The sequence below is a fragment of the Salmo salar genome, chromosome ssa21 (genome assembly GCF_905237065.1).
Source record: "Salmo salar chromosome ssa21, Ssal_v3.1, whole genome shotgun sequence".
In the NCBI taxonomy this organism is placed as follows: domain Eukaryota; kingdom Metazoa; phylum Chordata; class Actinopteri; order Salmoniformes; family Salmonidae; genus Salmo; species Salmo salar.
The window spans coordinates 36378918-36392424 of NC_059462.1; the positions used below are offsets into that span (position 1 = coordinate 36378918).

Below are 13507 nucleotides of genomic sequence, written 5' to 3' on the forward strand. Positions count from 1 at the left end.
TAGGAGCGGGAACAGGACGTACTAGACTGGGCTGACGCACTGGAGGCCTGGCGCGTGGTGCTGGCTTTAGAGGCGCCAGACTAGAGACACGCACCTCAGGGCTAGTACGAGGAGCAGGAACTGGATACACCGGGCCATGGGTAAGCACTGGAGGTCTGGAGCGCACCTCCTGCACAACCCGTCCTGGCTGGATGGTAATAGCAGCCCTGCACAAGCGGAGTGCTGGCACAAGGCGAACTGGGCTGTGCAGAGGCCTGATGGTTGCCGTGCGTAGAGCAGGCATAGGGTAGCCTGGGCCTAGGAGGCGCACTGGTGGCCAGATGCACTGTGCAGGCATCCTCCTTCCAGGCTGGATGCCCACTCTAGCACGGCACTTGCGAGGGGCTGGGATCACTCGCACCGGACTGTGCATCGGCGAGATCGTGCGCACTTCCGCAGACACCGGCGCTCTCGTCTCCACACGCTCCCCATAATAAGCACGGGGAGTTGCCTCAGCTCTACTGCCTGCCCTAGCCAATCTCCCCGTGTGCCCCCCCCAAAAAATTATTGGGGGTGCCTCTCGTACTTGCCCATCGGCGCGTATAATGCCTCATAATGACGCCGCTATGCCTTGGCTGCCTCCAGCTTCTCCTTAGGGCATTTGTACTCCCCAGCCTGGTGCCATGGTCCTGCCTCGTCCATGATCTCCTCCCATGTCCATGATTCCACATAGTCCCCATAGTTCCTCTGCTGCTCCTTCCTCCGCTGCTTGGTCCGTTTGTGGTGGGTAGTTCTGTCACGAGCGTCGTAAGGATTGGACCACAGTGCAGCGGGAACGTGTATACTCATCTTCTTTATTTATTTAAAAGAAGGAAAAACAAACAAATCACGTATACAAAACAACGACCGCCACTAAACAGTCCTGTCAGGTGCACAGACACAAAACAGGAGACAACTACCCACAAATCCCATTACAAAAACACCCCTATACATAGGACCTTCAATCAGAAGCAACGAGGAGCAGCTGCTTCCAATTGAAGGTCAACCCCATTAACTAAACATAGAAATAGAAAGACTAGAACTAACATAGAAATATACTTAAAACCCCGGATCACATAAAACAAACACCCCTCAGCACATAGCCCAACAAACCCCGAACCACATAAAACAAACACCCCCTGCCACGTCCTGACCAAACTACAATAACAAATAACCACTTTACTGGTCAGGACGTGACAATTTATTCAATCAACTTATCTCTTGATAAGTCCAGTATCTATAAACCTTATAATTCTGCATATGGCCTAATATCTAATCAATGTATCTCTTTCTCTGTCTTAGCCTCAAACAAATCCAAAGCACTTGCAACAAAAACAGAAATTTCAGAGCAAGTTTTGAAAAAGGAAGTTGTCTACGGGGAGGTTGAGTCTTACACAGAAATCAAGGCATCCCATACTCAGATGGCCATGACTGAAGGCCAGTCTCTCACCCTGAAAGCCAACATCCCCAGAGCTTCAGATATCAGATGGATCCTGAACGGAATGGAACTGGCCAACTCAGAGGACTACAGATATGGTGTGTCTGGAAACAACCATACTATGACCATCAAAAAGGTCAGCCAATATGAGCAGGGGGTCATCACATGTGAAGCCAAAACCGAACATGGCCTTGTCAAGTGCCAGTTCAACACTACTGTCACTGAAGCACGATCAGATGCACCATCATTCCTTGTGCAGCCACGCTCTCAGAATGTCAATGAAGGACAGAACGTCAAGTTCACATGTGAGATTGCAGGAGAGCCTGCCCCTGAAATCGAGTGGTTTAAGGACAACATAATGGTGAGTAGGCTACAAAGAGTTTTGTAAATAATGTTTGATTTGATTTCTTCAATTAAATTACATTTAATATGACAGAACTGTATTCATCCAATCAGGGGCAATCAGACAAAGCAAGTCAGGTTACAAACATCACTTGAATAGGTACTTGATTAATACAAAACACAAACAAATATGTTATTATTTTGTCTCTCTCGGTACAGATATCTATGACCTCAAACACGAAACTGAGCCGTTCCAAAAATGTATACACTCTGGAGATTATTGAGGCCACAGTTGCTGACAGTGGCAAATACACCATCAAAGCCAAAAACAAATATGGACAGTGCTCTGCAACATCATCTCTCAACGTCATCAGTAAGTTGTCATTGCTTCATCAATCCATTGTTTAATTAACAGCTTACAGTACAGTGTGATAATGCAAAGCTTCCCAAGTTCTTTGAAAAATGAAACTTGAGTCTCAAAATTTTACTAATACCTTAAATTAAAGACTAATCTTTAATTTTCCTTACCAGTATTTTCCATAGAATGTTAACAAAATGGACATGCCATTTTGTTTATATTCATATAGAAATATACACAGATGGATTTGAGTATCTCCATCAAGAAATGACCATTTAGCCATGTACCTCATCATTTGCGTTATTCTCACAGCTCTTGTTGAAGAACCTGCCAAAATGGTTATAATGGAGCAAAGAGCTGCTGCTGCCAGCTTGCACAGTGACAGTTTCTCAGCCACATCAGTCCATATGGCTGGAGCATCAATGTCTAAAGCATCAATGACACATGAAGGCTCTTTCCAAAGACAATTCGAAAGCATGTCTGCTGCTAGCATGTCCGCCATGACATCTGAATCAATGGTATCCATGAGCTCCAGCAGTATGATGAAAATGTCAAGTGAAATGATGTCAAGTCATGCTAGTTCAATGTCAACTCATGGATCCTCAATGACTGCTCTTACTCATGGTGTTGGTAAAGGTGAGATGAATTACCTTTACCTATACATCTAGTAGTGGTATTAGTAGTATAGTCTGAGTGACTATTGTATGTTGTTCCTCTGCTTTCAGTAAGAAGTTGACACCTTAATTAATTCCTATTTCTTTTTTTCTCATTGCCCTGTAGCTCCCAAAATCGAATTTCTCCCAGAGGATATCAGCATTGAGCTAGGAAGGCCTTTGAGCGTGTCCTGTGCTTTCTCTGGAGACCCAACACCTGAGATTGAGTGGACCCGCACAGGGAAACAGTGTGATGAAGACAGTGACCGGTTCCACATCGAGACCACGGAGGACCTCACCACCCTTGTAATCCCCTGTGTGAAGGAAGACGATGCCGGAGCGTACACCCTCAAACTGTCCAACAAGCTTGGATTTGCCATGGCAACTGTCAACATTCATACTCGATCCATGTAAAAAATAAAAAACACGTAAACATCTAATTTCTATCCCCCATTTTCCCTCCTCCAGTACCTTTTTATTTATTGAATTAGCAAAAATAATCTTTACTTGATAAAGACCTGGATTTCTGTTCTTGTAAATATGAACTATTTTTATACCAAACTTGACATAAATTTATGCCAAACTAGACTAAAGTCTAAAGTTGTTATAAAATGTGCCATATTGGATAATTATGACTAGGATTTTTGAACCACTTTTCTGTGACATGTACATAATGTATATAGCCGAATTTAACGGTTATGGAAAATGTATGAATTGTTATTTATGACAATATTAACTGAAACAAAAGGAACTAAATGTTTAACAGGAGAAAGTTTCACATGAAACGAATACCCTGAAAAACCTGAAACTAAACTCCGTGCCTCAACAAAAAGTTGAAGTCTTAAGATTTCCTCAACAGGTAGAGAGGCTCCCTGTTGAAGTTTATACTAAATCAGAGAAAGACAATGTTATGCACCGTGCATCTGTGGGTGCAATATTACAAATACTCATATGAATTGTAACATGATCATAAGACCCTGAGTGCTGTTTGCATAAACCCTCATGTAAGTAGCACAACTAGGTCTTGTGTTCAGACTGACTATGTCATACCACCATTTTAATGACATGCTAAAAGTGCGAGCGGCCTGCACTTTGAGCTCTATTTTTATGTGCTCTGTTTCTGGCATTGGACAGTTGAATTGGCTTTTTAAAACGTAACATCACCTGGCCATTAAAAAACAAAAGTCAATTCAAGTACTTCGTTGCAGAAACAGTGCCACCTCTTGGAGGATTGTTAGGTAATATTTTGTGTGTGTGAGTGTGTTCTAGTTTTAGAATTTCACCTTGCCAGTAGTCAGGGTAACCATCAAGTGAATGTACCATGGTGATACCATCTACCGTGAAACAAAGAAAGCAAAAAGCATGAATAATAATGCCCTGCACTTTGATTTAACTGAGTCTATTGATGTAGAATTACTACTGTATTCATCCTCCTTGAGTTTTATTTTACTGTTTTAATAAAGCATGATTTCAGCACTAGTGAACAACTCTGTGTTTCTTTATTCGCCTCAAGAACCTTGTATTGATGTTCAGTTTCCTTTCCTTATCAATGATTCCTTCACTTTCACATTTTCAAATGCAACACATAGCCACTAATGTGGATAATAACTAAATGGATACCACAGTCACAAGTCACAATTTGATTATACAGAATATTACAGAACAGTACAGAATATTAACCTGTTTAGGTAGCTAATTTCAGGAGAGCTTAGGCTGGAGTACATATTGTCCCACGCTTTGTCAAAGTTATATAGCTGTAATGGATTCCTTTTAGAGAAGTAGAGAAGTCAGGCGCAGGACACAGGGATCAATGTAAACAAAACGTGTTTACTTGAAAAATCAATAAATCTTCTCATAGGAAAATACATAGTGCGGAGAAACACCTCCGACACACAAAACAGGAAACAATCACCGACAAGACAAATAGGAAATGCAGAGGTTTAAATAATGAACATAATTAGGGAAAATCAAAAACAGGTGTACACAATAAAGACAAAACCAAACAAACAGTGAAACATCGATCGGTGGCAACTAGCAAGCCGGTGACGTCGACCGCCGAACGCCACCCGAACAAGGAGAGGGGACGACTTCGGCGGGAGTCGTGACAATAGCTTAGGCGGTTTGTTATTTTGAAAGTCTATAACATGGTTCGTCAACGTTTTTTAGGCCTACATACACTATATGACCAAAAGTATGTCGACCATTACATTCCAAAATCATGGGCATTAATATGGAGTTGGTCCCCCCTTTGCTACTATAACAGCCTCCACTCTTCTGGGAAGGCTTTCTACTAGATGTTGCAACATTGCTGCGGGGACTTGCTTTCATTCAACCACAAGAGCATTAGTGAGATCGGGCACTGATGTTGGATGATTAGGCCTGGCACACAGTCGGCGTTCCAAATCATCTCAAAGGTGTTTGATGGGGTTGAGGTCAGAGCTCTGTGCAGGCCTGTCCTGTTCTTCCACAACGATCTCAACAAACCATTTATTTATTTATCTTTTCATGTTTGATCCCTTTTTCTCCCCAATTTCGTGGTATCCAATTGGTCGTTACAGTCTTGTCCCATTGCTGTAAGAGGCGAAGGTCAAGAGCTGTGCGTCCTCCGAAACATGACCCAGCCAAGCCGCACTGCTTCTTGACACAATTCCTGCTCAACCTGGAAGCCAGCCGCACCAAAGTGTCGGAGGAAACACCGTACACCTGGCGACCGTGTAAGCGTGCATGCGCCCAGCCCAGAGTCGCTAGAGCGCGATGGGAAAAGGAAATCCCGGCCAGCTAAACCCTCCCCTAAACCAGACGACGCTGGGCCAATTGTGCGCCGCCCCCATGGGTCTCCTGGTCGCAGCCGGCTGCATGGGGGCATTGTCATGCTGAAACAGGAAAGGCCCTTCACCAAACTGTTGCCACATAGTTGGAAGCACAGAATTGTCTAGAATGTCATGTATGCTGTAGCATTAAGATTTTCCTTCACTGGAACTAAGGGGCCAAGCCCGAACCATGAAAAACAGCCCCAGACCATTATTCCTCCTCCACCAAACTTTACAGTTGGCGCTATGCATTAGGGCAGGTAGCGTTTTCCTGGCATCCGCCAAACCCATATTTGTCCGTCAGACTGCCAGATGGTGAAGAGTGATTCATCACTCCAGAGAACCCATTTCCACTGCCCCAGTCCAATGGCGGCGAGATTTACACCCCTCCAGTCGACACTTGGCATTGTGCATGTTGACCTTAAGCTTGTGTGTGGCTGCTTGACGCATTTCATGAAGCTCCCGGAACAGTTCTTGTGCTAATGTTGCTTCCAGAGGCAGTTTGGAACTCAATTTGGAACTGAGTGTTGCAACCGGGGACAGACAATTTTTACACACTATGCGCTTCAGCACTCGGCGGTCCGGTTCTGTGAGCTTGTGTGGCCTACTACTTGGCAGCTGAGCCGTTGCTGCTCCTAGACATTTCCACTTCACAATAACAGCACTTACAGTTGACCGGGGGAGCTCTAGCAGGGCAGAAATTTGATGAAATGACTTATTGGAAAGGTGGCATCCTATGACGGTGCCATGTTGAAAGTCACTGAGCTCTTCAGTAAGGCCATTCTACTGCCAATGTTTGTCTTTGGCTGTGTGCTAGATTTTAAACACCTGTCAGCAACGTGTGTGGCTGAAATAGCTGAATCCACTAATTTGAAGGGATATTCACATACTTTTGTATATATAGTGGATTTTGGATCCATCCTTACTCAACGTCTACGCAGCACGGCAACAGATCGACTGAATTAAAATCCAATTCTGTTTCCAAATCTCAACCCAAATACTCCAGATTAAAATGTTAATAGATGACAGAAGCATATAAAACAGAATTTAAATAATGTATGGACATTATATCTGAATGACCATCTGACGTGACTCTCCTCTTGAAACAGACTGAAATCTGGGACCAGAAAACCTACATGATCTTTAAACTTTCCGTTACAGATGGAAAAACAATAAGGAATATCACACGTCTTGAAAACATGGTCAAAGGTATCATAAACTCTTTGCATCTCAGATGAAGATGGAAATCACAAAGCAGAAACTTGAACGAAAGTAGTAAAAATATGTAAATGTATACACTGAACAAAAAATGTAAACGCAACATGTAAAGTGTTGGTCCCATGTTTCATGAGCTGAAATAAAAGACCATAGAAGTTTCCATATACACAAAAATCTTATTTCTCTCAAATGTTGTGCACAAATATTTTTACATACCTGTTAGTGTGCATTTCTCCTTTGCCAAGATAATCCATCCAGCTGGCAGGTGTGGCATATCAAGAAGCTGATTAAATAGCATTATACAGGTGCACCTTGTGCTTGGGACATTAAAAGGCAACTAAAAGGCCACTCTAAAACAACACAATGCCACAGATGTCTCAAGTTTTGAGGGAGTGTGCCATTGACATGCTAACTGCAGGAATGTCCACCAGAGAATTCAATGTTAATTTCTCTACCACAAGCCACCTCCAACATTGTTTTACAGAATTTGGCAGTACGTCCAACTGGCCTCACAACCGCAGACCACATGTAGCCACACCAGCCCAGGACCTCCACATTCGGCTTCTTCACCTGTGGGATCGTCAGAGACCAGCTAGCCAGACACTGATGAAACTGGGTTTGCACAACCAAAGAAGCTGAAAATGTCCCAGTTCTTCCAAGGCCTGTATACTCACCAGATATGTCACGCATTGAGCATGTTTGGAATGCGCTGGATTGACGTGTACGACAGCGTGTTCCAGTTCCCACCAATATCCAACCATTTTGAACACAGCCATTGAAGAGGAGTGGGACAACATTCCATAGACCACAATCAACAGCCTGATCAACTCTATCCAAAGGAGATGTGTCACGCTGTATGAGGCAAATGGTGGTCACACCAGATACAGACAAATTTTCTGATCCACGGTATCTAACCAACAGATGCATATCTGTATTCCCAGTCATGTGAAATCCATAGATTAAGGTCTAATGAATTTATTCACAGACCCAGTTTAAATCAATCCAGGTGTAGGTCTAACTCTGGTTTATAAACCAAGAACTAAGAACTAAAAACCTTTCAATTATACGTTTTGCGACATATGATATATCAACACCAAAAAAATCTCTACTGACAGTGCTTTATCTTGAAAACTTGATTGCTGACATGAATGATTTGGGGGGATTGTATTAACAGTGGACTAATGGATAAAATACTTAAAGGTAATTTTTGGTTGTAGTATTCCTTCAACACAGCATGACATCTAAAGGTAACAAGGTGTAAAGGTCAGTGTCATAGACAACTGTGATGATTGTGTCATACATACACAACTTCAGTGACCTTACAGCCTGTTGGGCATTGAGCCAAATATCAGCTGCACTCTGTCTGAACACAGAGTGACCAATACCCAGGTTAAAGGGGCAATGCACAATTCAAATAATAACAAAGTGGGCACCCCACCACTTTTTTTGGTTAATAGCTGTTACCACTCTCAAATTCATAAACAAGAGCTACAGTATGGATGCAAGGACTGACCATCTATGAGATCAAAATTATAGTTTTAACCATGTTTTGAAGCTATACATTGTATGTTTATGTTGACATTGTTTACAAACATTGGAGTAAAATAAGATTGTATTTTGGGTTCTGATGGGGTACGACAGGTGAACTAAACTCACAAGACATGTATAAGTTCTATTCTTCAAGAATCAATGGCTATATATATTTAATTTAACAATCAAAATGGATGTAGGAACTGTAGATTGCATATGCAGATGCAGGAATAGCATCTACTATAAGAGATGTAGGTTTTTTTTAAGAAAAGGTTTATGACATAAAAAATCATAAATTACAATTGTTCCACCATATCAGCCTTGTAGCAAATGCATCAACCTGACACATTTTGAGATTCTGAGAATTTAGCCCGATGAACTGAAGGCAAAAAAACGGTATTTCTTTGGCACTGCAACAGTATTACTCATGATTTAATTATTTTTACTCAACTACTGCCAGAGTTGCACTTCCATTCTTATTGAGATAAGTGGATATATGGTGCAAGCTTGCAATTTGAGATCCAACTACAGTATTGGCTCCTGCAATCAGGACTATCAAAGAAGCAACAGTATTGCTACGGCAGGAACAGAGCTTAGGTAAGACATTCAGTAGATGTTATTTTAAAAGATCTATAGAAATATTTACATTTGAAAGTAGTTATAAGATATAAATCTTAGGCTATGTTGATGATGTAGGGGGGTTTCGCAGTCTTTGGCAGTACTCCTGTGTTGATGCTCTGAATAGCTGGCTAATGGCTATGCTACAAGTTATTGGAGGCTAGATATCAGGAAAACTAGCCTTATTAAGGTTGGGCTTTGCCCCACAGCGTATGATATACAGTAGTCATATTAACGAGTTGACCTGCAACTAACTGGCAAGTGTTTGCTTTCAGATCTTGAGGTAACATGCCAAAGCAATATGCTTTTATACTCCATCTCATCATGGGCTGTACTGTCATACTCACAGAAGCTACACCATCCTTCCGATCAGGTTTGTAGTTATTGTTGGTAGTGTTTTTAATATAAAAAGACGATAAAAATATGCTGGACTGAGACAAATAAGGAACTATGAGATGAATGAAACTTTTTAAAAGAGAGAAAATAAAAAAGGGTCTTACCTTGTTCACTTGATTATTTTTCTTACCTTATTCACTTATTCAGGTAAGAAGAATATCTGGTTGGTTCCAAAATGCAAAACATTTCTGTCTCCTCCTCCTCCACCTCCTCCTCCATTTCCTCCATCGACACGGACATCTGCCCTACTGGTAATGGACATAGCAAACAGCACATAAACAATTCAGACTATGTTGGTTTACAGTGTAACATGCAAGTTAGATGTCTGTCATATGTTCTTGCTGACTGTTGTTTCAGGTGGATATAACAGAATATCTCAGGGGACCAAAGGGTGAAAAGGTAGTACTCGCTTGATTTCTATATACTGTAACTGATAATAATAATTACCATTTTTATTAAGTTATTATTTATGTAGTTCATTTTCACGGTTTCTCTTTAAAGGGCTGCAAAGGACCAAAGGGTCAGATGGTATGAATATATACATTGTAATAAAAAATAATACATACGATTTATATGAGACTTTTTATAATGACACTAGAACGTATCAGAAAGACACACTCAGTAGTGGGACAGTTATGTGACTGGACATTGTCTTGCAGGGTCGACCCGGTCAAAAGGGAGAAGAGGGAACCCATGGTTCCCCTGGTGTGATAGGACCCATAGGCCAAAAGGTCAGTGACACAATCTCAAATGCAATTGGGCTCCCTTTCTGGTATATAAGCTGTAGTTTGAATAATGGATAGGTATAGAGAGTGCTACATCCAAAATAAGTTGTAGTGTGTCTTTACTCATCGCTAGGGAGAGAAGGGGGACAGAGGCTGGCGTGGTTTATTCGGTGACATTGGAAGACCTGGAACACATGAGGTAAATTATCCACATAATATCTAATGCTGTGTTCTACCGGTATATTTCACGCTGCTTTTACAACAAATGTACATGTATATTTTTACAGGGTTCTCAAGGACGCACTGGTTCAAAAGTAAGCTTTTATTGCTTTAATAATTCATAGTTTCACAAATAATATACTTAACACAATAATAGTGTATGTCTAGCACCAAGTAAACTAAAATGACACATGAAAATGTGATGTTTATGATATAAACAGGGCGAGAAAGGACTGAAAGGTGACCTGGGACAGAAAGGTGGAAAGGTAAGTTGTCAATCAAGTTTCAATCACAATTGGAACGTCACATGTACTTTTACTCAACCCTCAACTTGTGTGTTATTTAACAGGGTTCCACTGGAAAGCCTGGTCTCCATGGACAGAAGGTGAATGAATAGCCAGCATTCTCTTACATTAAAGATGCTGAAACAAACCCCTAGGCCAGCAAACCTGGATTTGGAGAAATGCCAATGAACAGCAATCATTGAAAATGTCTAATTGAAGAAGCATTTTGTGGCCAAAATATTTCAATTTTAATGGTTACGTTTTTGATTATATAGTTGTATGCTTAATGGTTTAGGGTGACCGAGGACTAAAAGGATACACTGGATTACAAGGACTGGATGGACCTAGGGGAACTCCCGGGCATAGAGGGACAATGGTAAAGTGTCTCTGCTGTCTCTGTAGCCTCTGTAGCCTACAGTTTTTTCTGAAAATAATTAATTTGGCAATAATGATTAACTATCATTCATTTTCAAAGGTTAGACTAAACAAACTTCCTTTGATGTTGTTCTGCACTACTCCATATTGTATTTAGGGAATAAAAGGTCATCGTGGACAGCATGGGTTAACTGGATATCATGGAGTTGTGGGCAAACAGGGCACAACAGGAAAAACTGGTGCTCCAGGGGAAGGTTAAGTATATTATTGATATCATGTATCGTATGTATGCTGAATATACAAAACATTAAGAACACCTGCTCTTTCCATGACAGAGACTGCAACTCAATATTAAGAAGGTGTTCCAAATGTTTGGTATACTCAGTGTATATCAATACATTATTATGTAGGCCTACAGTGCCGTGAAAAGCATTTGCCCCCTTTCCGATTTTCTCTATTTTTGCATATTTTTTTTATACTGAATGTTATCAGATCTTCAACCAAAACCTAATATTAGATAAAGGGAACTTGAGTTTACAAATAACCCAAAATATATACTTATTTTATATATTTAATTAGCAAAGTTATGCAACATCCAATTCCCCCATGTGAAAAAGCTATTTCCCCTTTACACTCAATAACTAGTTGTGTCACCAAATGCTTCCTGTAGATGTTGATCAGTCTCTCACATAGCTGTGGAGGAATTTTGGCCCACTCTTGAATGCAGAACTGCTTTAACTCAGCGACATTTGTGGGTTTTCAAGCATCAATTGTTCGTTTCAAGTCCTGCCACAACATCTCAATTAGGATTAGGTCTGGACTTTAACCATTCCAAAATGTCAAATTTGCTGCTTTTTAGCCTTTTTCATGTAGACTTGATTGTGTGTTTTAGATCATTGTCTTGTTGCATGACCCAGCTGCGCTACAGCTTAAGCTCACAGACGGATGACCTGACATTCTCCAGTAGAATTCTCTGATACAGAGCAGAATTCATGGTTCCTTCTATTAAGGCAAGTTGTCCAGGTCCTCAGGCAGCAAAACATCCTCAAACCATCACACTACCACCACTATGCTTGACCGTTGGTATGAGGTTCTTATTGTGGAATGCAGTGTTATAACCCATGTCATCCAGAAAGTTGACTCAAGTTTGCCAAAAAGCACCTGGAAGCACCTGGATGATCATCAAGACTTTTGGAAGAATGTTCTATGGACATATTATTCAAAAGAATAACTTTTTGGATGACATGGGTCCCAATTACTGGGTGTAAGGGGGCAATAACTTTTTCACACAAGGGCATTGGGTGTTGCATTACTTTGCTTATGAAATAAATGAAATAAGTATGTAATTGTTGTTCTATTTGTTCACTCAGGTTCCTTTATCTAATATTAGGTTTTGGTTAAAGATCTGATAACATTCAGTATAAAAAATATGCGATAGCAGAGAAAATTAGAAAAGGGGGCAAATACTTTTCACAGCACTATATATACATTATTCTGAGTATAAATGATGTATTATGAGATATTATGTCAACAGCTATTGATATGATTAAAAAACATTCTTGTGTTTTCTTCTAGTATATGTTTTTCAAGGACACAGAGGGGAGAAAGGCCATAAAGGACCTTCTGTCTTTTGTAATTGTTCTACAGCAAATTCCTTCAAGCCAATCCCTGGCACAGGAAGATATAATGCTGATAAGGCAGTATCTGTAAGTGTATAATAAGAATCTTTCTATGCTTGGATAACATCATGATGTTTGGGTGATATCAAACGTCTTAATCATTTAATCATGTGATCAATTTTTTTTACCTCTTTGAACCTTCCATTGAAGACCTTTTTTAACCTTTTTATTAATTGAACAATAGATTTACATTGTGAATGGTGAGAGCGAGATGTCGGAGTTAAGATCTGAAAATGTTATGGTCCTGAGGAGAGATACTCGCATGCTGTTCGTCTACAGTGGCTCTGAATGGATTGATGTTATGGCTCAGGTAAACATGCACTGATATTTTAGTACGTCTGACATGCTTAGGCTACATTTGGAAAAGTGTCCATGACTGCATCCCAAATGTTACCCTATTTCCTATAGTGTACTACTTTTGACCAGGGTCCCTAAGTGTTGTGACACTAGGACTACAACCCCATAGGACTCTAGTCAAAAGTAGTGCAATATAGGGAATAGAGTGCCATCTGAGCTACACCCCTGTTTTTTCACAATGTTTTGTCTAATCTGATTGTTTTCCTATTCAATTCCATGAACACACTCTTGGTATTGTGAACAGAACAAACATCCCACTGCATCTGCTCTGTGACTACCCTCCTGCAAGAAGCACCCCCATGTAGTATGTGGTTCTGTCCTTGAGCTGTTGTCTATTCATGTTCTGTAATATGTCATGTTTCATGTTTTGTGTGGACCCCAGGGAGGGTAGCTGCTGCTTTTGTAATGAGGATCCTAATAAAACACCAAAAAATACTCAAAACAAATGAAGAAGCCCCTACCGTCCATTTTAAATTAAAATGTCATA

At 40.8% G+C, this 13507-nt stretch overlaps 1 long non-coding RNA gene, 1 other non-coding gene and 1 further gene across 3 annotated transcripts; all 3 read left to right on the forward strand.

Moving 5' to 3' along the window:
* Positions 1 to 2037: 2037 nt before the first annotated feature.
* Positions 2038 to 4288, forward strand: LOC100194700 (thiamine triphosphatase; the record flags this gene model as incomplete). The annotated part of the gene is given in 2 exon segments (NM_001139755.1): positions 2038 to 2171; positions 2937 to 4288. The product of NM_001139755.1 is annotated as a thiamine triphosphatase (mRNA).
* A 5949-nt stretch (positions 4289 to 10237) lies between these two features.
* Positions 10238 to 10986, forward strand: LOC106582208 (uncharacterized). Its single transcript, XR_006761255.1, has 5 exons — positions 10238 to 10305; positions 10394 to 10420; positions 10547 to 10591; positions 10675 to 10710; positions 10905 to 10986. It is a non-coding gene; the product is annotated as an uncharacterized protein (transcript).
* A 1579-nt stretch (positions 10987 to 12565) lies between these two features.
* On the forward strand, positions 12566 to 13472 carry LOC123729606 (uncharacterized). Its single transcript, XR_006761256.1, has 3 exons — positions 12566 to 12690; positions 12848 to 12973; positions 13265 to 13472. It is a non-coding gene; the product is annotated as an uncharacterized lncRNA (long non-coding RNA).
* The last annotated feature ends 35 nt before the right edge of the window (positions 13473 to 13507 follow it).